Here is a 24,504-nt window from a genome sequence, read left to right on the forward strand (position 1 = left end):
TCCTAGAGAGACCAGAGTGCCACTGGAGTTTGTTGTGTGGGAGAGTGGCACAACCAGGCTTACACTTTAAGAAAATCAGTTTGACAATTGTTTGGAGAATGGATTGGAAAGAGGAGAGATTTGAGCAGGGAAGACTGATTAGGAAGTTATTATAATAGTCTGGGTAAAAGATGATGAGGGCCTGAACTAATGCAGTAGCCATATGAGTAGAGAGAAAGGAACAGATTTAAGAGATGTTTTGGAGGTAGATATGTCAAAATTTACTAACTGATTGGATATGTGGGGAGATTACCAATGTTGTGAATCTGGGTTACTAGTAGGTTAGAGGTGCTTTCTAAGTTAGGAGAAGGGGATTCTTAACCTCTCTCTCTCTCTCTCTCTCTCTCTCTCTGTTACAGACTGCTTTGCTATCTGGACTTCAGCCTATGGACCCTTTTTGAGAATAACGTTTTGTTTTTTAAATGTATAAAATAAAACACATAGGATTACAAAGGAAACAATTATACTAAAATAAAGTTTAAAAAAGTACCAGGTTAAGGATCTTTGGTCTAGTGGGAAAGATATTGAATTCTGTTTCAGTCAAGCAGAGTCTGAGATGCTGGTGGGAACTTATGGGGTGGGCAATGCCAACAAGACTGTTGGAGATCCAGAAGTGAACGTAAGGATATGTACATTTCAGAACCATCTGCATAAAGATACTAGTTGAATCCTTGGAGCCAATGAGTTCACCAAGAAAGAGAGTGTAGGACACAGTCCCACACTAAGGAGGTGAGATATGGAGCTGAATTGTCACAGAATCTGTGTGAGAACAATCAGTTCTTCATTTAGAAAGAGAACTGTGACAGAACAATGTCAGGAAAACCTGTGAAGAAGAGAGTATCCACAAAGCGGATGAGGTTAGTAGTTTCAAACACTGGAGAGAGGTTAGAAAGGTGATAACTAAGAGAGATCATTGGTAACTTTTCAAGGAACAATTTTCACCGAATGGAGGGAGCAGAACCCAGATCACAAAGAGTTGACAGTAATGAAGTGGAGACAAGTATAAACAACTTGGCTGGGAATGTAGCCTTAGAGCTGGAAGTGGCCTTAAAAGTCACTTGGTTCAGGGGCAGCTAGGTGACACAGTGGATAGAGCACTGGCCCTAAATTCAGGAGGACCTGAGTTCAAATACAGCCTCAGACACTTAACACTCACTAGCTGAGTGACCCTGGGCAAGTCACTGAACCCCAATTGCCTAACACAAAATAAAATTAAATTAAACAACAACAAACAAAAAAAAGTCACTTGGTTCAGCTTCCTCATTTTACATTCAAATAACTAAGGCTGAGAGAGGGTAAATAACTTACCACAGTCACAGAGGAGGTTTAAAGGAAAGAGCCAGGATTTGACTTGATCAGGCTGTAGAAAGTGTCCAGACTAGGTCTTCTGAGCTTAGTCAAAGATCCTTTCTATTTCACCTGGTTGCTAATAGCAGGAGAGCTGGAAGGCAATAACCTGAGGGGATAATAGGGTCAAGCAGAGGTGTTTAAGGTTAGGGGAGTTTAAGTAAGTTTGAAGGCAGCCAGGAAAGAGCCAATGGATGAAAAGAAAGGGATGAAAATAAGAGAAGGGGTGAAAGTGAATTTCTGGAGGGAATGAGAGGGGCTAACTTCAAGGTCACAGGTAATGGGATTGGTTGGCATTGCAAGAAGAACAACTTCATCCTTAGAGACTGGAGTAAAGGTGAAGAAGATTGGAGATGACTTTGAGGTGATTTGAAGTGTGGAATTGAGGAAGAGAAGTATCCTGTAACAAATGACCTCCTTTTTTTTTTTAGTGGGGCAATGAGGGTTAAGTGACTTGCTCGGGATCACACAGCTGGTAAGTGTCAAGTGTCTGATGCTGGATTTGAACTCAGGTCCTCCTGAATCCAGGGCCAGTGCTCTATCCACTTTGACACCTAGCTGCCCCCAAATGACCTCTTTTAAAAAATGAAGTATGAGGTAAAATAATCTGATGAGGAGTAGGGAGGACATTTGCCAGTTCTGTGTCACACTCGAATGGCCTCTGGGGCTCACGTCCAAGGGGCAGATTTAGCAGTTCTTTTCATGTACTTCTTAGCCACAAACAATTTAGTACTTAATAAACCATTTTTTGGACATGATGAAAATTAAGTGTGTGCGTGGGCTTTTATAAAATTATTATTATTGTTGTTACTATTATTTTTTTCTGGACCTATGGTTACATTAGTCAACAAGCACTGTGTGCTTAATAGTATAACATAGAGAACTCCCATTGTGGAAACTCCCTACACTTAGACAGGTCAGATCAGAAAGTCATCTGTAACTTGTGTCTTTAAAACATTGCCTGGAGCATGGAAAGATTAAGGGACTTGCTCACAGTCACATAGCTAGTATGTTTCTGAGTAAGACTTGAACCCAGGTCTTTCTAATACCAAACCCACTCTGCTATTCACTACATCATGATGCCTTTCCATTTTCCTTAGAAATTCTGAATTTGGAATATCACAATTACAAGAGGTAGAAAGATTTACCCAGTAATAGCTGCCCCAGTACTGCCTGTACGGCTCAATAAAAATGATAGGAGGTTCCCCCCCCCCTCCACCTCAGGTATAGAATTAAGACAGGATTAGAACAAATGTATTTAGTAAGAAGGTACCCATGAGCCTTTGTGACTATGTTCCTACATTCATAACTACCACAACTGAACTCGTTACTCAGCGCATGCATGAAGGCCTTCCTTTTGTGTTGCCGACTTTTCAGTCACATCAAAGTCATTAATGAAAACAATTAGACATCTCTCTCCTTCTGAAAGGATCACTAGAGCTCTCTGGGGGCCTGACAGCATTAATGCTTCACAGAAGTCGTAATAAGAAACACCCCCCCACACACCAGAAATAAAAGAAAAAAAAATAACTCAATTACAAAAACTGGGCCACCACTAGTTCTCAGTAAGGAGAGAGGCCTGTAACCCTGAGCTTCCAGTAAGGAGAGAGGCTTGTAACCCTGAGCTTCCAGTAAGGAGAGAGGCCTGTAACTCTGAGCTCCCAGTAAGAAGAGAGGATAGTAACACCAGAATGGCTTCACAAGGCAATGGAATTTTCAAAGAACAGACAAAAGAAAAGAATGGCGAGACAGAAAGAGAGGAAAGGCGGGCTTTGTTTAAGTTTCCTCTAAAGAATGGAAGGTTCTACACAGTTACTTTATCTCTCTGATAAGAATCATGATCTTTAGAGGTTCCTTAGACAGCTTTGACCCTTCAGGGGCCTGCCTGGATCTGAGATATTTCTGCAGCTCAGAGCACTGGGGAGAGGTTGTTTTTTGCATTAAAGGAGAGAGTGGGCTGGAATTTGAGGGGAGTATCAGAACTGGTGGCCAAGAGGAAAGGACAAAGATGAAGGTGGTCACAGTTTCATATCTTGCAGTTCAATGAAACAAACCTATATTAACTACTTTCTTCATACCAAACACTTTGTAAGGCAGTCAGGAATATAACAAAGATATAGTTCTTGCCCACGTGGAGCTTACAGTCTAGTAGGGGAGATCTGACACATACACAGATACATCTAATAAAAAAAGAACATGAAATATGTTGATGATGCTTCTTTCTCATTCTCCCCAGCCCCTTGCAACATGACTTCTGTTCCCACTGCTCTACTGAAACTGCTCTCTCAGAAATCACCCTTGACTTCCTGTTCATCAAATCTAATGGTTAATCCTCATCCTTGACATTTGACATTGTTGAACTGCCTTCCTTAAATATTCTGCTCTCCCTTGACTTCAGAGCCACACAGAAAAACGGTTGTTCCCCTTTCCCTTTTAACTACCCTTCTCAGTCTCCTCTGCTGGTTCTTCATTCCGCTTCTGATCCCTTAATGGGTCATTAAAAAAAAAAAAGAGCCTTTTTTTTCTTTTAAAAAAAATGGAGTATTTTTTCTTTACTCTCTCTGCTCTCATCAACTTTTTTCTGTCTCACAGAATCATTTGTATGCGGATGACTAAAAAATCTATATTTCTGGTCCAGACCTTTCTTTGGAGCTCCAAGCTTACATCTCTAACTATCTACAGAAATCTCTATTTGGATGTTACATTGTTACCTCAAACTCAGCATGTCCAAAATAGCATTTGTTATTATAACCCAACATATTATAACAACATAACATAACAATTTAACAGTATTACAACTTAACATATTAGAACAACCTATTTTACAACCTAACATTATGACAATATAATATTATTACAACCTGACACATTATACCAACCATTACATCACACGTTATATTACGTATATAACACATTATATTACAACCTAACTTGCTCCTCCAAGTGACTTTACTATGTTGTTCTTAGCACCTCTGTTCACCCAGTCTCCTATCTTTGAAATCTTGTGGTTATTTTGATTCTTCCCTTTTCTTCACCTCTTATGTCCAATCAGTTACAATGTCCTGGAGTCACATTTGCTTCTGCAACATCCCTCTTTAAAGATTATTATTTCTTGTTCTTCTGAATATGACAAACATCAACAAACATGAATATTTCCATCACATATGAAACCACAAATTATTATTATATAGTTTGGTTTTTTTAAAAGTATATAAATTCAGGGCAGCTAGGTGGTGCAGTGGATAGAGCACTGGCCCTGAAGTCAGGAGTACCTGAGTTCAAATCTGCCCTCAGACACAACACTTAGTAGCTGTGTGACCCTGGGCAAGTCACTTAACCCCAATTGCCTCACTAAAAAAAAAAAGTATATAAATTCAACATGTCATGTTAGTTTTAAGGTTGTCCTGTTTGTGTTTCCCTCTCAACTTCAGTCTTTTTTCATGAATTTTTAAAAAAGCTTCAATACCATACTTTTTCTTTTTTCTTTTTTTTTTGATATCACAATCACAACAAATCATTACAATCAACCAATCAATCAATCAATCAACATTTAATAAGTGCCTTCTATATGCTATTGTGCTAAATGCTGGCCTTTCACTAGCCTCCTTTGTCCTACAATTCACCCCCCTCCTCCCAAAAATACCCCAAACCCTCTCTTTGTATTAAATAAGCATAGAAAAACAAAATAAATCCACAGTTGGCTGTATCCAAAAAAATTATGTCTTATTCTAAACCCCTAGCCCATCATCTCTCTGTTAGGAGGTGAATCATGGTTGGTCATTGCATTGATTTGTGTTGTCTTTCAAAATTATTTTTTTTTAAATGATGTCATATGAATTATTCTCCTGGTTCTGCTCACTTTACTCTGCATCATTTCATCAAATTTTCTAAGAATTCTCTGAATATGTTCATTTCATTATTTCCTGATAATTTGCTGAAAGATGATGTATAAGCTCTTTTTTTCATCATAGTTTTCAGGCAGTGCAATAATTTTTAAATTCTCTCTCCTGCTTCTGTTTTCCAGGTCAGTTGTTTTTCCAATGAGATATTTCATATCATCTCATTTCATCATTTCTTTTGGTATAATATTCCTTTACATTCATATGCCATCCTTTGTTCTGCCATTCTCTACTGGACACCCTCTGAATTTCCAGTTCTTTGCTACAACAAAAAGTGCTGTTATAAATATTTTTATACATATTATTCATTTCCTTCTTTCTTTGACTTCTTTGGGGGCATATGTCTAGCAACAGTCCAGCTGGGTCAAAGGATCTGTATCGTTTATTGGCTTTTTGGGTATAGTTACAAATTACTTTTCAGAGTGGTGATATTGATTCATAGGAAACCTAAAAGTAAATCAATGTGCCTGTTTCCCTTCATCCCTTTCCATGTTGATCATTTTCCTCTTTCATTATCTTTTCCAATCAGGTGGGTTTCAGATGGAACTTCAGCATTGTTTAAACTTGCATTTCTTTATTAGTAATTTGAAGCATTTTTACTATGATTTTTTTTTCTAGCTTGGATTTCTTCTCTTTAAAGGGGAATGGCTTTTGCTGTTATGCATTTGAATCAGTTCTTTATATATCTTGGATATCAGCTCTTTCAGATCAAACCCACTTGCTGCAAAGACTTTCCCCTTAACAAAAGCTTTCCAGTTTTATGTAATCAACATTTACTATTTTATCTCCTATGATTCTTTGTATCTCTCAATAGCTCAAGAACTCTCCTTATTCATGGTCTTTGCCCATGTTTCTGCCTTTGGAACTTTTTGGGAGCACTACTTTTCCTAGAACAAGGCCCTGGATGGCCTGTAGCCTCAGTCACTCCTGATTTTTCCCTATGAGCTGTAGATTCAGCCTGGCTGTCTGTGGCGTTCTTTCCCTGAATCTTCCCAAAGTGTCTTGCATTGAAGAGGGTTCTAGGCCTCAAGCTAAGGCTTCTAAATCTTTATCCCAAGGCCTTCTTCATTGTACCAGAAGTCTTCCCTGGATCAATCCCACTCCAAATTTCCCATTCCTGTCTCATGTTTGGACTGACTCTCCATGCCCAACCCCCATGAGCTAATATATTTACAGCTTTGTATTGGTTTGAAATCTGGTACTTCAAAGTTCTCTTCCTAACCACTTAATAAATTATTTTTCTTGAGACCTTGCTTTTCTCCACATGGATTTTATTATTTTTTTCTAGCTCTATATAGTAACAGTTGGTTTTGATGATTATGACACTGAATAAGTAAATTCATTTGGGTAGTCTTTGCTTTTGTATCTGTACCCCTGGTACTCAGCAAGTGTTCAGTAAGTGCCTTTTCATTTATTCATTCATGCCACTTTTGGGGGAAGGGGATTAACATGTATAGAGTGTCTACTATGTTCCAGTTCTAGGTGCTTTTTACAAATACTATCTCATAAGTCATCAATGATACTATGCTGCTGCATTGGCTTTATTCAGCTACTTGTCTTTTTTCATGTGAGTGGGTGGATTTGTGAGGAAAGATAACGACTTCTATTTTGGACACATGAGTTTGAGATGTTTGTGAAACATCCAGTGTGACAAAATCTAATGATAGTTGATATGGAACTGGAGTTCAGAAGAGAGGCTGGATCTGGATCTATCTATCTATCTATCTATCTATCTATCTATCTATCTATCTATCTATCTATCTATCTATCTATCCATCTATCTGTGAGTTATTAACAGAGATGACAATTAAACTAATGTGAGTTGATGAGGTTACCAAGTGAAAGAATGTAGAGGAGGACAGCACCTTTGGGTATAGTCACAATTTTGGGGGGTGGGGTGGGGATCATATTGATGAAGAGTAAGCAAAAGAGACTGAGAAGTAGTGATGAGGAGAACCAAGAGAGATTTGTCATGAAAACCTAGAGAAGAGAGAGTATCAAGGAGAAGAGAGTGGTTGACAGTGTCAAATGTAATACAGAAGTCAAGAGGCATGAGGACTTAGAAAAGATGATCATATCTGGGATTTGAGAGATTGTTAGTAACTTTGGAGTGAGTGAGGAGCATGGAAGCCAGATTCCAAAGGGTTACTAAGTGTTTGAGAGGAGAGGAAGCAGATGTAATAATGAATATAAACCACTTTTTCTAAGAGCTTGGGTAAGAAGAGGAGAAGTATAGTATAGTAGAGTAAGGGGATGAAAGGATCTAATGAAGATTTTTTTTAAGGATGAAAGAGATGTTTGGAGGCAGCAGGAAAGGAGGCAATAGATAGAAAGAGATTGGAAATTAGAGAGAGCATGATTGAGGAAGGGATTTGTTGAAGAATGTAGGAAGGGATAGGATCATGGACATATATAGAAAAGTTGCCTTTGGTGAGTAGAAGGGCTACCTTATTAGTCGAGATCAGAGTAAAAAAAGAGGGGATTGGTGAATGTTGGTGTCCTGGAATGAACAAGATGGGAGATCATGTGCATGATCTCAGTTTTCTCAGTAAATTGTAGTCTCTTTTTTTGTCAAGGAGGCTTATGGGAAATAGGATTGTTGTTGTTTTTTCCCAGTTGGAAGGAGATCATGAGAGATAATGGGAGGTAGAAGCTGTAAGGGACAAGGGTAGTCTGAGAACTTTTGAGACAAGGGTAGTCGGAGGAGGAGTGGAAAAAAAGGGTGAAGATATGCCAGTACCTAATTGCAAGTGAGGGGCACTGCTGTTCCAAAGTGAACATAACCTTGAGCAGTTAGAGCCTTGTCCAGCTCCTTGACCTGAATAAGCAGAGCTTAGCCTAGACAGAATTTTGTGGTTTCTCTGACTGTTGCTGGTACTGGGACTTGACGAATTTATATCCTTATACACGTCCCCTCCCTTTCCTATTTCTTCACTGCCTGGTGAACTGGCAAAGTGGTGATACATAGACTTGGGAGTTTCCTGCTCTCTTTAAACTTTATTTGTTGTACATATTTTTATAATGGGTATTGTCTCTTGATAAATATAAGCTGATTTTAATTGTGTTCTGAGTATTTGCTTTGAGGGAGAAGACTACACAATGGAGAAGGTCTAAAGGAAACCCATGGGCCAGTAACTCTAGAATTAACCATGTGCTTGTATTGAAGCTCTCACTTTTTTTTTTCTGGAGACACAAAGAGGAACTTCCAAAGTATAAGGCAAGTTCCTGAGTTGAGAGGGTAGGCTAATGAGAGACTGAAGATAGGGCTTATGGAGCACCAATATTTAATGAGGCAGTGAAGGACCTTGGTATGCCTAAAGAGTAGGGCTCTTTATGGCTAATTTGTGCAACCAAACTGCCTTTTCTCATTGTTTCTTTCACATGCCACTCCATTTCCTGTCGCTGTATCGTGAACGAACATACCTAAAATGCACTTCCTTTTCACCTCTGCCTCTTCAAATTCCTAGTTTCCTTCAAAACTCAACTCAAATGCCTCCCTGTATATAAGGCGGTTATCTCTCCAGTTACTAATGCTTCCCCCATAAATTATCTACTTACTTTGTCCAACATTGAGGCACTTGCTTTTTGTTTACTTATATGTCTATATAAGTAGTCATAGGAGAAGCAGCTGTGTCTTAGTGGATAGAGAGCTCATCTTGGAGTAAGGAAGTCAGGTTCAAATCCCCCCCTTTGACACATACTGGCTATGTAAAACTAGGCAAGTCATTTAACCTGTGATGCTCTGGGCAATTCTCTGAGACAATAAGTTACAGAATAGATGCAAAACCCTGCATTGTTAAAGGAAGTGTCTTTAATTGAGATATATCTTTTTTTTTTTTTTTTGGTGGGGCAATGAGGGTCAAGTAACCTGCCCAGGGTCACACAGCTAGTAAGTGTCAAATGTCAGGTCAGATTTGAACTCAGGTCTTCCTGAATCCAGGGCCTGTGCTTTATCTACTGCACCAACAGCTGCTCTAATTGAGCTATATCTTGATGTATGAAATCACAGGCCCAACCTCTATCCTTTCTCTTATATGTATATATGTTATCTTCCCCATAGAATGAAAACTTTTCCTTTTGGTCTTTGTATCTAGTGCTTGGCATAAGCAGGTGTTAATAAATTCTGGTTGATTGATTAACATGCTTACATTGTCTGAATATTTAAGAATTTCTTGGATATTTGCCCATATGTTATTTATCCTCTTGAAATATATCATACATTTGCCATTTACCATTTATATATATGATAAATTTTGGGGGGGTGTGGGGGGAAGGGACTCTCCATTTTGGCTAATTCTCAAGAGTATTTAGGAGTCAGTGGGGAAATTAAAGCAATTTGGAAAAAAAAAATGGATGTTTGATTCCAGGGTCAATAATAAATCCTGAATAATTTTGCCTGACAACAAATAGGAAGTGATTTGAAGGGAGATTGGGGAGCCCCCCTTGAGGACATAATGATTCTCTAAGAAGCATTTTCTTAGGATGAAGCAGCTGTGGGAACTTGAGGTCAGGGCCCAAATGCTGGCACCAGTTACGGAATGTATTATACGAATGAAAGATAAGAAGCCACATTAGGTAATTAAGAGCATGAGTTGTGCCAGGTTCCAACCTGTTTCAGGGCCAATATTACCCAATTTCCTCTTGGGCTGTCATTCTCATCAACACAAATTGGGTGGGAAGATGGATGGAAAGGTCATCCTGTTGAAGCTGAACCTTAAGTTTCCTCATTTACAGCATTTCCCCCTGGGGACAGCCTCTCACATTGTTTCATGTGGTGGGCCAGCACACACCCAAGAATCTTTTAGATGGCAATGAGGAGGCACTGGACACAACTTTGACTGATTTTTTTCTTGCTCTGGGGCTCAACAAGAGAAGACCATCTCATTGAGACGGTTACTCATTATTTAGTATAGGGGCTTTTTGGGCGGGGGGCAATGAGGGGTAAGTGACTTGCCCAGGGTCACACAGCTAGTAAGTATCAAGTGTCTGAGGCTAGATTTGAACTCGGGTCCTCATGAATCCAGGGCTGGTGCTTTATCTACTGCTCATTTAGCTGCCCCCTAGTATAGGGGCTCTTAACCCAGGGTCTATGGTCTCCCAAAGATTCTATAGCTAGATTTTTTTTTTGTGGCTGGGGGTGTTTGTGAACTTGTATGGGAAAAATAGATCTTTAATTTTGCTAACCTTGGTTTCCTTTGCAATTCTTTTTTTTATAATGTATTTTATTTATTTTTCCCGTTACATGTAAAGATAGTTCTCAACTTTTGTTTATACAAGCTTTCCAATTTCAGATTCCTGTGCAATTCTAAGGATTTTATTTAATTCATTTAAAAACATTATTGTGAGAAAGGTTCTGTAGGTTTCATTGGGCTATCAAAAGGGGTGTAAAACCCCAAGAAAGTCAAATGATGTCAACTTTTTTCCCTCCCCAACTCAGCATTTTCTCTCCTCATTACCATAATTCCAAGTATCAATGGTAGTAGCAGAAACTCACATTTATAGAGTGATTTATGATTACAAAGCACTTTTCCTTGTAATAACCCTGAAAGGTACATAGGTAGCTGGGAGTAAATAGCATCATTATGCCCATTTTCTAGAGCAGATTAAACAAAAGAGCTTTAGCATCATGTGACAGTGCTGCAAGGGACATCAAAACTCATTAGTTCATTTTGTTCTCCTTTTTCAGATGAGGAAACTGAGTCCTAGAAAAACTGACTGATTTAGCCAAGGTTGCACAGCCAGTGAAGAGCAGTCTAAAACTTAACCCAAGTCTTCTGACTCCAAACCCTGTAGCTCTTTCCATTCTGCTGTTGCCTCCTGTGAAGGGGTACCACCCATAATTTTGGTTTAAGGAATATTATTTCAAAACAAAAGAGACAGTAGACAAATTTCTTAGAGTCACCAAACAAGCTGGTGATATGTAGAAGATAAAGCCCCCCAAAATCCTTTGTTGTCTTAGACCCATGGCTCTTTGGCATTGTTCAGCATAGCTTTTACCTCTTGGTCATTGAATCACTGACATGTGCTTCCCAGCCCCAGAGGGGAAACCTTTCCCATCTTCCCATGCTGGCTGCATGAAGCAGATCCTGTGTCCTACTGGTCCTGGGCCCTTTTGTGGCCCACCACAAATGGGGGTGCAGGGCGGGAATAAGATGATGGTAGCACATTGGTTTTCATCTTGTGGAAAGGGAGTCAGCCACAACTGCCAGTGGTTTTGTAGTAAATATCTTACTTGCCCCAAAGGAGGAGATTATCCTCTCATGCTAAAGGCTATGAGAAATGTGGTTTACTTGCTATTTCTGTTCCCGCCCCTAACATTGCTGTAATTATGGTAGGGATTTCTATGGCTACAATCGCTTGTCTGGGTGTTTTATTATAGTGAAGGATCAGGGCCTGGGGCTGAGGGAATACTGGCTGTCTTTGAGCACACAAAGGAGTCACTGGGACCACTATCTTGCCATTATCTTTCCTAGTATCCACAGTAAAGACAAATGGGGCTTGTCTGCTGTCTGTGCATCTACCTCAGAGGGCACACAGGGAAAGGAGACAAGACCAGCCTTCCAGAAGCAAGAGGTGATTAGCATTAGGAATACCTCTTTCTTTTTCTAAATAGTATTTTATTTTTTCCCAATTACATAGGAATACCTCTCTTGAGGCCTGTGAGAATGCTCTTGTTTTATCTGAATAATACATCTTGTCCTTTCTGAGTGAAAACCCAATATACTAAAGCTCTATTTGAAAAATGGAGTAATATACTCAATAGAACAACAACAATGTTGGCTTCTCTTCTCAGTTCTGACTTAACTCACTCAATGATGGCAGAGTAATTGAGTGGGAAGAGGGCCAGGTCTGAGTCGAAGGACCTGGGTTCAAATCCTACCCCCTGACACTTAGTACTTTGTATGACTCTGGGTTAAACATAATTTCTCAGTGGACAATGGAGAGGCCCATTAGGTGCAGTAGTGAATGGAATGCTGGGCCTGAAGCTAGAAGACTCATCTTCCTGAGTTCAAATCTGACCTCAGACACTTACAAGCTATGTGACTCTGGATAACTCACTTAACACTATTTACCTCAGTTTCCTCAGCTATAAAACAGCCTGGAGAAGGAAATGGCAAAGAATTCCAGTATCTTTGCCAAGAAAATCCCAAATGGGGTCACAGAGAAGCAGAAACAACTAAAGTACAATGAGAAGGTTGAACTAGATGGCCTCTAAACTCCCTTTCATCTTTAAATCTATAATCTTATGATTCTGTGACATGGGTCAAGTTGTGATTTCTTTGGGCCTCGATTTCTTCAACCTGTAAAAATGAGGGGACTCTATGATCAGTAAAGCCTTGTCCTGTCCTAAATCAATGTTCTAATGAGAAATAGTATGAAGAAGAGGCCAGGCTTAGAGACAGGAATTGTTCTATAATTGTTTTTATGCCCTTTCTTCCATTTCTCTGTCTGTCTGTCTCTGCCTCTCCCTCTCTCCATTAATAACTTACTTGAGGGGGCAGCTAGGTGACACAGTGGATAAAGCACCAACCCTGGATTCAGGAGGACCTGAGTTCAAATCCAGACTCAGACACTTGACACTAGCTGGACAAATCACTTAACCCTCATTGCCTCACAAACAACAACAACAACAACAACAACAACCAACAACAACAAGGCCTGGATTGAGTTGTTTCAATTACACAGCATATCCTTCCTGCTTGAAACATATTCATCCTTTGAATTCACTTATCACTGGCAGCAGAGAGTGAGCAGCAACATGTGTAGTCAAGGATGCAGTTGATAGGAAGGTATATTGCTTCAGATGGGATATATACTTTGTCATTCTCTACTGACTGCCATGCTCTGTTGTTGCCACAAGGCCCACCTGATGAAGGGTGAGGATATTTCCTACTTTGTCCCTTAGACCTCAGTAAATGCTTTTATATTTCAACATCTGGTATTTGTTTTTAGAGAAACGAAGGAAAACAGTACCCTGAAGTAATATGCAAAGGTGAAGTATTTCCAGGTGTCTTTCATGTCTATTATGAAAAAAGATGGAAAACACCTTGACTTATCCATGGATGGCCTTTATTGTCACCGCAAGCTGTTTTTACCTGCTTTGTCCCTAAGACCATGGTCCTGAAAATACAAAATAGCCCCACCCACATAGGAGACCTTACCATGCCCATTATTTCCTATGGGAACAAGCATTAACAAGTAGCATGAGGAAAAATATTAGTAGAACTTCTTCAGAGTCTTTGCCCAGCAGGCATATGGATGAAAATCTTTGGCTTGCAAAGAACCAACCCAGTTGAGGGCTTAAAAAAACCCACCCAAACCCACACTCTGGGCATTTGAGGCCAAGCCTACAGGGAATTGGAATACATAGCTGAAATATCTTTTTCTTTAAGAGTTTTTCCCAAATTGAAGATATCATGCTCTTATTTTTTGTATTCACTGAGTAGGGAAAAATAATTAATCATAATAAAGGCAACTAATATTTATTTAGCAGCTACTATTTTTCAGGCACTGTTAAGTGATTTACAAATAATATCTCATTTGATTTGAACAAAAACCCTGGGAGATAGGTACTATTATTATCCCTATTTTATAGACAAGGAAACTGAGGCAGAGTTTTCTTTTTAAGTGACTTACCCAAGGTCACATAGCTAATAAGGATCTGAGGTTGGATTTGATCTCAAGTGTTCTTGACTCAATGGCCCAGTACTCTATCCATTGCACCACCTAGCTTTCCTGCAGCTGGAAATAAGTGAGCAACCTATGTGCTTCTTGAACAATGGGAATTATTGAACTCAATCTGGTGATGTTCACAAGTTTGTCTCAGAAAAAAACAAAAAACCAAAACCAGAAATAAGTAAGGTCAATTTTCCAGTTCTCTTGTTTCAAGCATTTTCCTCTGCTCTGGCTAAGCCTCATTATTATGGTAGTTTCCCTGATTCCCTTCACAGAACTTTAATTGACTCTATCCTTTTAAAGCATAACATGCAAGTTATAGAATATCATCGGCTCATTCATTCACTCTTTCATTTCTATGTGTAAGTCAATTCAATTAAATAAAAACTTAGTAAGTACCTACAATGTTCAGAGCAAAATGTCAGATATTACTGGGGAGATATAAAGTCTATTTTATATAATCATAAAAACTATCATTATTACTGTTATTATTATTCAGGGTATACAAAGGAATATTTAATTCAAAGGCATGGGAAGAATAAATAAACATTTTCACCCAACATGTGGGAGACATAATTCTTTGCTATTCTATTTCAGTTTCTGGGGAGGGAAGAGGTATTAGCTTCACATCTTAACTTAGTTTCTATATAGCATAATCCCATCAAGCTCCAGGTTCAAAGGTTGTGTTTATATTCTGGCACCCTGACTATTCAGGGCTTCTGTCTTAGGAGAGCCAATTGCTAAATTTTCAGTGTGAGTAATAATACCTTAGAAATTGACAAACGCTACAAATTAGAGTTTGATTTATTGTTTTGTTGATTATCTAGAAAATTCTAATAATGCAGATTAATAATCATCAATCATTAATTTGTTTCCTCATTCATTATTAATTTGATGATGATGATAATGCAGTATTTTTTTTCTGGGGAGCAGGTTGTTAAAAGTTTACCAGCATAATGCTGGTTGGCAGCAATGTACAGGTTGGAATTCTGGATTCTAGGTCGTGATGGCTTGAGCTCTTGGGTCCAGGACTCTAACTAATCTGCACCTAGAACTGAAAAAGACAACCAAAACAGACCAGCACCAAAAGAGTGATTCTCAGGGCTGCAAAGCCCAAGGAGAAAGGGAAGGGGAAAGTACCCTTTTCTCTCTAAATGAGGTTTGTTCTTGGTATCCATGCTATGGGTGAATAAGACTTCATCCTCTGAATGCAACCAGGAAGAGAGAAGATATAAACTTTTGAAAAGACATGGGCCCATCTATCATGGAGATTATAGTCTAGTAAGGGAATATAACACATATAAAGATGAAGGAGGGGAGGAGGGTGAAGGGGAAAGGAATAAACATCTATATGGCACCTACTATATGCCAGGAACTATGCTAAGTGCTTTACAAACATTATCTCCTTTGATCCTTAAAGCACAACACTTCAAGGTAGATGTTATTATCATCCACAGTTTATAGCTGAGGAAATTGAGGCAAATGGAAGTTAAATAACTTAATCTAGTGAGTGTTTGAGGCCTGATTTAAAGTCAGGTCTTCTGGATTCGAAGTCCAGTGCTCTATCATTGTGCCACCTAGCTATGTAAAGATAAGCACAACATGAAGTATGATATTAAAGTGTTAATGAAAGAGGCACCGATTTGGAGCCAGGAGAGAGAACTTCTGGTTTGGGATATTTGAGAGAACTTCATGGAGGAGGTGACATTTGATCTTGGCCTCAAAGGATGGGTAGGAATTGATGAGGAGCTGGGCGTAGAAAGGTATTCATCTCAATGCTCTGTAACTTATCAATATACCTTTAAAAATATGGTGCTGAAATTGAATGCAAGAGTCTAAATGTAGTCTGATCAGTGCAGAAGATAGTAGGGAGCTAATGTGTCCTTTATTCTGGTACGGCAGTCATATTACTCTTTATCAGACACATTAGAGTGCTATCTCATAGAGATGGAAATTAGTTTGGATTGTAGAGAGTGTGGAAGAGAGTAATACTCAAGAAGACTGTAAAGACAGGAAGGGATCAGGTTGGGAAGAGCTTCCTTTAAAAAATATTTATTTATTTTGCTAAATATTTCCCAATTACATGTAAAAAATTAACATTCATTTAAAAATATGATTTCCAAATTCTCTTCCTTCCTTCTGTCTCTCCCCTTACCCTTGAGAAGGCAAACATTATGATATTGATCATATATGTGAAGTCATTCAAAACATAATTCCATTAGCCATGTTTCAAAAGAAAACACACACAAACATACAAAACAAGAAAAAAAAGAAAATAAATAAGTACAATCTGTCTCAGAGTTCATCAGTTCTCTCTCTGGAGGTAGACAGCATTTTCATTATGGGTCCTTTGGGATTGTCTTGGATTATAGCCTTGGTCAGAATAGCTAAATCTTTCACAGTTACTGTGTACAATGTTCTGGTTCTGTTCACTCGTGAAGACCTTTCAAAGAGAGTTGTTATATTTGATATTTAAGGTGATAGACTGACCACTATTCTCACATCTTCAACAATCTATTTGATATCTTCAATCAGATGTTCCCTAGATATCTTAAACTCAAAATATCCCAAACTGAATTCATTATCTTTTACCCCAAACCCTTTACAAAACTTCCCATTACTTTGGAGGGTAGTACCATCCCGCTAAGTTTTAAACTTTGATGTCATTTTTGATTTTTCTTTCTTACCTGTTCCATCACAATCTCATCAGTTATCAAATTTACTCATTTCTATGTAACATCTTTTGTATGTTCTCCCTTTTCTCTCTTAACACTGCCACCACTTGAGTGTAGACCCTACCTGAACTATTGCAGTAGCCTGATTATCGGTGCCTTGTCACTTTTTACTCCAGTCCTCCACTCAGCTTTCAAACTGATCTTCCTAAAGCACAAATCTCATCATGTTACATATAACCCCAGACAAATCACCCACAAAATGCCAGGACACACACAATACACATGTGTATGTGCATGCATATGTGTATATATTTCTGTGTACACATACATATGAACATATATAAACATACTATATATATAAATATACACCCATATATATACATACCCACACCCCATACACACACACGCATGCACACACGCACATAAACACACACACATATATATATATGTATATACATACATACTCAGCTTTACAAAATGTCACACTTCCAAGGACCTCCTCCCAGATATATCCACCATTATGTTCAATGATTCATTGTCTCTTAGACTTTATAAAATCACTCAAATCACAGCACTGTACACAAATTTTATGCATATTCCAACTCTACTCCTAACACAATCATTCTAAATATACATAGTCATTCCTAACCATGATTATTTCACTAGTTTCCAGTGTTAGGAGAAGTTGATGATGGAGGGGACTTCTCAACTATGGCCAATGCTGAGCCTCCTTCAACTCATAGTTAACTGAAAACTTTTCAGAGTCTATCTATCATATGTGTACCCTATAGTTTAGCCAAGTTCATATATTCATATCTTCATGAATATGTTTGTTGGGCCAATTGCACTTAGTATTCTGTGTTTTTTGCAAGGCACTTGGATGCTACATTAAGATTTGATTTAGGGGCAGCTAGGTGGTGCAGTGGATAGAGCACTGCCCCTGGAGTCAGGAGTACCTGAGTTCAAATCCAGCTTCAGACACTTAACACTTACTTAGCTGTGTGACCCTGGGCAAGTCACTTAACCCCAATTGCCTCACTAAAAAAAAAAAAAAGATTTGGTTTAGAGTAAAGGCAAACGCCTATACTTATTTGGCACTGTTGACAGCATCTTCCTCCTAAATATGACACTTCTTGTGAGTTTTCATGATACTACTCTCTCTTGGTTCCCTTCCTATCTTTTTGACTGCTCCTTCTCAGTCTCCCTTTGTAACCTCATTATTTGTGCCCCTTACCCTATTCATAGATAAGACTCTGTTCTGTGCGCTCTCTTCTTTTTCTATACTCTCATTTTGTAATCTCCTTACCTTCCTTGGGTTCAATGATCATTTCTATGTTGATAATCCCCAAATCTACATACATACACACAATGTGTAAAGATATATATGTGTATATAAATATACATATGTAACATGAATATGTATGTTTGTATGTTTTAAATATATATACCTATAGATACATATAGATATATGTGTACATTCAGCTAGCTAGCTAGCCAGATTTATGGATCTCCAGCCTCATTTCCCCTTTGGACTCTAGTACCCTATCTCTAACTGCCTATTGGAATTTCCCCCTGGACATCAAATAAACAGCTCAAACTCAGTAAGCATCAAATACAATTCATTATCTGCCCCCCCCACTGGCACCCCCCCACGCACAAACAAAAAACAAACAGAAAAACCAAACACAATCCTCTTCCTAGATTTATTGTTTCTGATGAAATTTCATCATCCTTCTAGGCACCTAGATTCACAACTTGAGAGTCATTCTTAACTATTTTCTCTCCTTCATCCTTTATATCTGATTAGTTGACAAATCTTGCAGAAATTGATGTTCCTAAACACAGATATGACTGTGTCATTCCCATGCTTAAGAAGTTTCAGTGAATCCTGATTTCCTCTAGAATATAATTTATCAAAATCCTCCACTTATGGAAGTGACAAATGTTGTAGGGGATGTGGAAAAATTGGTACCTTAATTCATTGTTGGCAGATCTGTGAGCTGATCCAACCATTTTGAAGAGAGAGAGATGAAGTTATGCCCAAAGAGTTATTGGATTGCCTATGCCCTTTGACCCAGGAATACCACTCTTAGGATTGTTTCCCTAGATGATTAGGGGAAAGGGGAAAGAACCTACATGTTCTAAAATATTTATAGCTGCTCTCTTTGTAGTTCTCTTTGCAAAGAACTGGAAATGATAGGGGTGTCCATAAGTTGGGGAATAGCTGAAGAAATTGTGTTCATGATGGAATATTACTCTGCCATAAGAAATGATGAGCTCAATTATTTTAGAAAAGTATGGAGAGTTCTCCACAGAATAATGAAGAACAAAATAAGCAGAACCAAGAGAAAATTCTATACAGTAACATCAGTATTGGTTTGTTGTTGTTTGTTTGTTTTTTTTGGTGAGGCAATTGGGGTTAAGTGACTTGCCCAAGGTCACACAGCTAGTAAGTGTTAAGTGTCTGAGGCTGGCTTTGAATTCGGGTCCTCCTGACTCCAGGGCCAATGCTCTATCCACTGCACCACCTAGCTGCCCCAACATCAGTATTGTTTTAAAAAGAACTTTGAGCAACCAAGTTATTCTGACCATTACAAATATCCAAATTTACCACAAAGATTCTATGAAGGAAGAGGCTGCTCAAATACAGAAAAAAGAATGAACACACACACACAAACATACATATGCATACATATATACATACGCTGTGTGTGTGTGTGTGTGTGTGTGTGTGTGTATACACACACATACAGATTTATGTCTAATGGTAGCCATCTCAAAGTGAGGGAAGAAGGGGAAGAGGAAAAAAGAGTTATATGATAACTGGGTGGTATAGTTGAAAGAAATGGCAAGTTGTACATAGTGGACTGGCAGTGCTCTGTGTTTCTATTCCATTTTGTTAGGGAAATGCGTATTTTCTTTCTTAAATTCAGAATAAAATAAGTAAATTTATTTTAAAAAATTCTCCACTTAACATTTAAAGCACTTCACAAAGCAGTCTCTAATCTATCTTTTCAGATTTATTCTGCATCTCTCTTTCTCTCCCTCCCTCCCTCCCTCCTCCCACCTCTCTCTCTCTCTCTCTCTCTCTCTCTCTCTCTCTCTCTCTCTCTCTCACACACACACACACACACACACACACACACACACACACACACACACACACACTATGTTCCAGCTCAACTGGTCAACTTGCCTATGGTCATACAGCTAATGTCTGGGGCTAGATTTGAACTCAGGTCTTCCTGATTCCAGGGCCAGTGCTCTACCCACTGCATCACCTAGCAGTCTAGTGACTAGAATTTAAGAGAGAAATAGGGTTGGGTATGTAGATTTGGGAGCCATCTATTCAGTAGAGGGGATTTGTTTGTTCTTGCTCTTCCTCACCCTCCCCCTACCCACAAAGTGATATAAAGATATAAATCAAGGGGTAGATTACAGAAGTAATAGAGTATTAATATACCACTGGGAAACAGAAACAAAACAGTTCCTGTCTTCACAGAGGTATACAAAGGTTGGCCACACCCTGGGTGGTCTTTAAAAGACAAATCTATAAGCCCTGAGTAGCAGTTTGAGGAGTTCTAGCATTTGAGGTGTTCAAGGCAGGGAATAGCATTGTGGAGTATAACACTGTCCCTCTTTACCTGTACCAGAGGGCAGAGGGTGTATGATTTTCTCTCCTTCCCCCACACCCTATGGCCATAGGAGCTACTATCTTGGTTAGGAGATACCACATTTAAAAGGGAGAAATTCAGAGAATCAAGTAATTCAAGTCAGGGAACAGAAACACATGCTCACCAGACAGTCACAAACATAGAAAGGAATGGAGCTTCAAGGAATGAGGATTTTGGCACTAAAGAAGGAAGCTAAATATGGATTAAAGAGAGAGCTGAACTGAGGCTCGGAGAAGTTCCAGGGAACCCAGCTGAATGACCTGCCCAATGAAGAGGAGCAATGTGAGGACACCACAAGAAAAGAAAGGACATCAGGGAGAGCCCCTGCAGTACCAGAGGCATTGGCCACATAATGTCCCCACGTATGTGCCTTGGTACCTTTGGACTCTAACTTTGAGCCCTTTCTTCCCACAGAACATAGGTCTATCTGAGAGTGTGCCCCAGATTTATGGAGGAAAATTTTTTTATAGCTTCTGTTTGCCATGCTATGTTAGCACTATTGCTTTGAGCGCCTCATGTCTACTGGCAGATTATTAAAGGTAACCTCACAGAGGAAGATCGCAAGTCCTATTTTTAGAGAATATGAACCCCCAAAGTATCTTTGAATTTTGGAGATATTAATTACCTTCCTGGGGAATTAGGCTATGAATATGATTAGCTCCCAGAGGGGGTGCTACTTCTAAATAGAGATGATGGTTTAAACCATGACAGAGAGAGAGAGAGAGAGAGAGAGAGAGAGAGAGAGAGAGAGAGAGAGAGAGAGAAGAAAAAGAGAAGTAAGTTCTCAACTGTACTCATATATGAAGGATGGGATAGGAGATGAATGATAATTCAGTCACCTTTTACCCAGTGAATGACAAAAGAGCAGCAATGTCCCTATGAAATTTATTTTTCACAATTGTCTTAATTGACAGTACATGCCCCAAATGAAAAAAAAATTCCATCAAGTATCTATGCTTTCAATGACCAAGATTTGACACATTGTCTGGCTGACGGTTGGTTAATTGACTAAGTTTTTCATTTTCAATCTGCATATTTCAAGGTCTCATAATCAAAGAACTTAACACTTCATCTTTTCATTGCCTGATCTTTTTGCGATAAGAGAAAATAAAGGATATTGTGTATGTAGGAAATAAAAAGTCAGGCTGTGTAATGAGCAAGATGCAACCATGTTGTTTAGTTGTATCTGACTCTTGGTAACCCCATTTGGGGTTTTCTTGGCAAAGATACTGGAGTGGTTTTCCATTTCCTTCTCCAGCTTATAGTACAAATGAGGAAACTGAGGCCCACAGGGTTAAGTGACTTGCCCAGGGTCACACAGACATAGTAAGTGTCTGAGACCAGATTTGAACTCAGGTCTTCCTGACTACAGGCCTGGTGTCATATCCACTGCACCACCTGATGGTGACTTAAAAAGTCCAGTGAGAAATTTTTAAATATAACAGCATAATTAAGGACTGAAAGATACAGAGTAGAAGAGGATTGCTTCTTGGCCCTTGTAACCCTTTTTTGATGAAGAAATTAAAACTATTTATAGCCATATGAAGAATGCTTCAAATCATTTTTCTTTAATCAATAATGATTTAGAACATATTTATATGACTATATGTGGTTTTAATTTCTTCATTGAAAAACTGTTCATATCCTTTGAGCATTTATCAGTTGGGGAATGACTCATAGTCTCATAAATTTGACAATTTTACACATTTGAGAAATGAGTCCTTTATTTGAGAGACTGTCTACAAAAAATGTCCCCAGTTTTTTGCTTTCCTTCTAATCTTGGTTAAACTAATTTTATTTATATAATTTTTTCATTTAATGTAATCAAAATGACCCAATTTATGCCTCACAATGCTCTTTATCTCTTGTTTATTCATAAATTGTTCTATCCATAAATCTGACTGGTAACATATTCCATATTCTTCTAATTTTCTTGTGATAGCTCTTTTCTTGGTTAGATAATGTATTCATTTTGACCTTGTGTTAGTAAATGGTTTAAGATATAGGTCTACACCCAATTTTTGACAGACTGTTTTCCAGTTTTCCCAGCAATTTTTACCAAATAATGAATTTTTCCCCCCAAACTTAAATCTTTACATTTGTCAAACACAAGGTTACTATAATAATTTTCTACTGTGTATTGTATGTCTGCTCTGTTCCACTGATCTACCTTCCTATTTCTTAGCCAGTACCATATAGTTTTGAAATTTGCTGCCCTATAATATCGTTTAAGATCTGGTACTACTAAATCTCTTTCCTTTACATTTTTTATTAGATTCTTTGAAATTCTTGACCTTTTGTTCTTTCAAGCAGTGATTCATTTTCAAAGCTTTAAGTCAGGCATGATCCCTGAGTGTTTTTTCTTTTTTCTGTTATGCCTATTCCTAATTGTCCTTTCCCTGGCTGCTTTGTCTTTAGTGCACACTGTGCATTGCTCCAAATTAATTTCAGCCTGCTTAGTGAGACTGCTTTCCCACCACTTTTCAAGGTTATTTAAAATTTTGATCCTATCTTCTAGGAGTTTTAGTAGCCTTACCTAAGATGTTTTGCAAACCTTTAATGCATTATATGGATGTTAAGCTATTTTACCACCACCACCACCACCACCATCATCATCATTGTTTAAGCATGTTCTTTACTTCTTTGTATAGTTCATTCATTCCTAGTTGAAAATGCAGTGGATCAAGGAGGTGAAAGGCTAGACCTCAAATCATAGAGCTTTTATTTACCAGATATGTGACTATGGAAAAATCATGCAACATTAAGTGTCTTTGTTTCCTAATCAGTAATGGGAATAATTGTACCAATAGCACTCAAATGGGAATAATTATACCTATAGCACTCACCTCACAGGTTGATTGTGAGAACCAAATGAAATTATAATCTTTGAAACTAGAAAGTACTAAATAAATATGAACTAGTATTCCTGTTATTTTTAAAAAGACATTAATTAGTAAGCATCTCAAGGCTTTCAGATTAGGTTGTTCACTTGCTTGATGGTAGCATTTATTAAGCTCATACTGAAACTAGATTTGAACTGAGGTCTTTTTGATTTCAGACCCAGCACTCTATATGCTGGGCCTTCTAGCTGCCCAGCTATCAATTAAAGATATGATAAATACATATGTTATAAAGATCATGATTTTATAACTTTATTTACTCTGTTAGAATGTAAGTTCCTTAATAATAGAGAATTTTTTCTCTTCTCTGTATCACCAACACCCAGTATAGCACCAGGCATATAGTAGGTACTTAATAATTGCTTGTTGATTGATTAGCTACAAAACATTCTATAGACATTTTAAAATAATATTAAACATTTTTATTTTAAGTTTTGAATTCCAAATTCTATCCCTTCTTTCCTCCCTCCCCTGCCCCCCTTCCTGAGGCAGTAAGCGATCAGATATAGGTTATACATGTAAAATTATGTAAAACATGACCACATTAGTTATTTTGTATAAGAAAACTTGAATAAAAGAAAAAAAAGAAAGTGAAAAATAGCTACTCCAGTCTGTGTTCAATCAACATCAATTCTTTCTTTGGAGGTGGATAGTATGCTTCATCATTAGTCCTTTCGGATTGTCTTGGATCATTGTATTGTTGAGAATAGTTAAGTCATTCACAGTTCTTCATCAAACAATATTGCTGTCTCTGCACAATGTTCTCTTGGTTCTGCTCATTTCACTGTACATCAGTTTGTACGAGTCTTACCAGGCCTTTCTGAAATCATCTTGTCATTTCTTATAGCACAATAATATGCTTAGCCATTCCCCAATTGATGGGCATTCCTTTGATTTCCAATTCTTAGCCACCACAAAAAGAGCTGCTATAAATGTTTTTGTGCAAATGGGTCTTTTTCTCTTTTAGGGGATGTTTTTGGGATATAAACCCAGCAGTGGAATTGCTGGATCAAAGAGTACCCACAGTTCTATAGCCCTTTTGGCATAATTTCAAATTGCTCTCCAGAATGGTTGGATCTGTTCACAACTCCACCAACTGGGTATAAGTGTCCCAGTTTTCCCACATCCCCTCAAAAATCCAATATTTCCCATTTTTGTTATATTTGCTGCTCTGATAGGTGTGAGGTGATACCTCAGAGTTATTTTAGTTTGCATTTCTCTGATCAGTAGTGATATAAAGAATTTTTATATGATTATAGATATTTTTGATTTCTTTGTCTGAAAACTGCTTGTC

The sequence above is a fragment of the Dromiciops gliroides genome, chromosome 4 (genome assembly GCF_019393635.1).
Source record: "Dromiciops gliroides isolate mDroGli1 chromosome 4, mDroGli1.pri, whole genome shotgun sequence".
Classification (NCBI taxonomy): domain Eukaryota; kingdom Metazoa; phylum Chordata; class Mammalia; order Microbiotheria; family Microbiotheriidae; genus Dromiciops; species Dromiciops gliroides.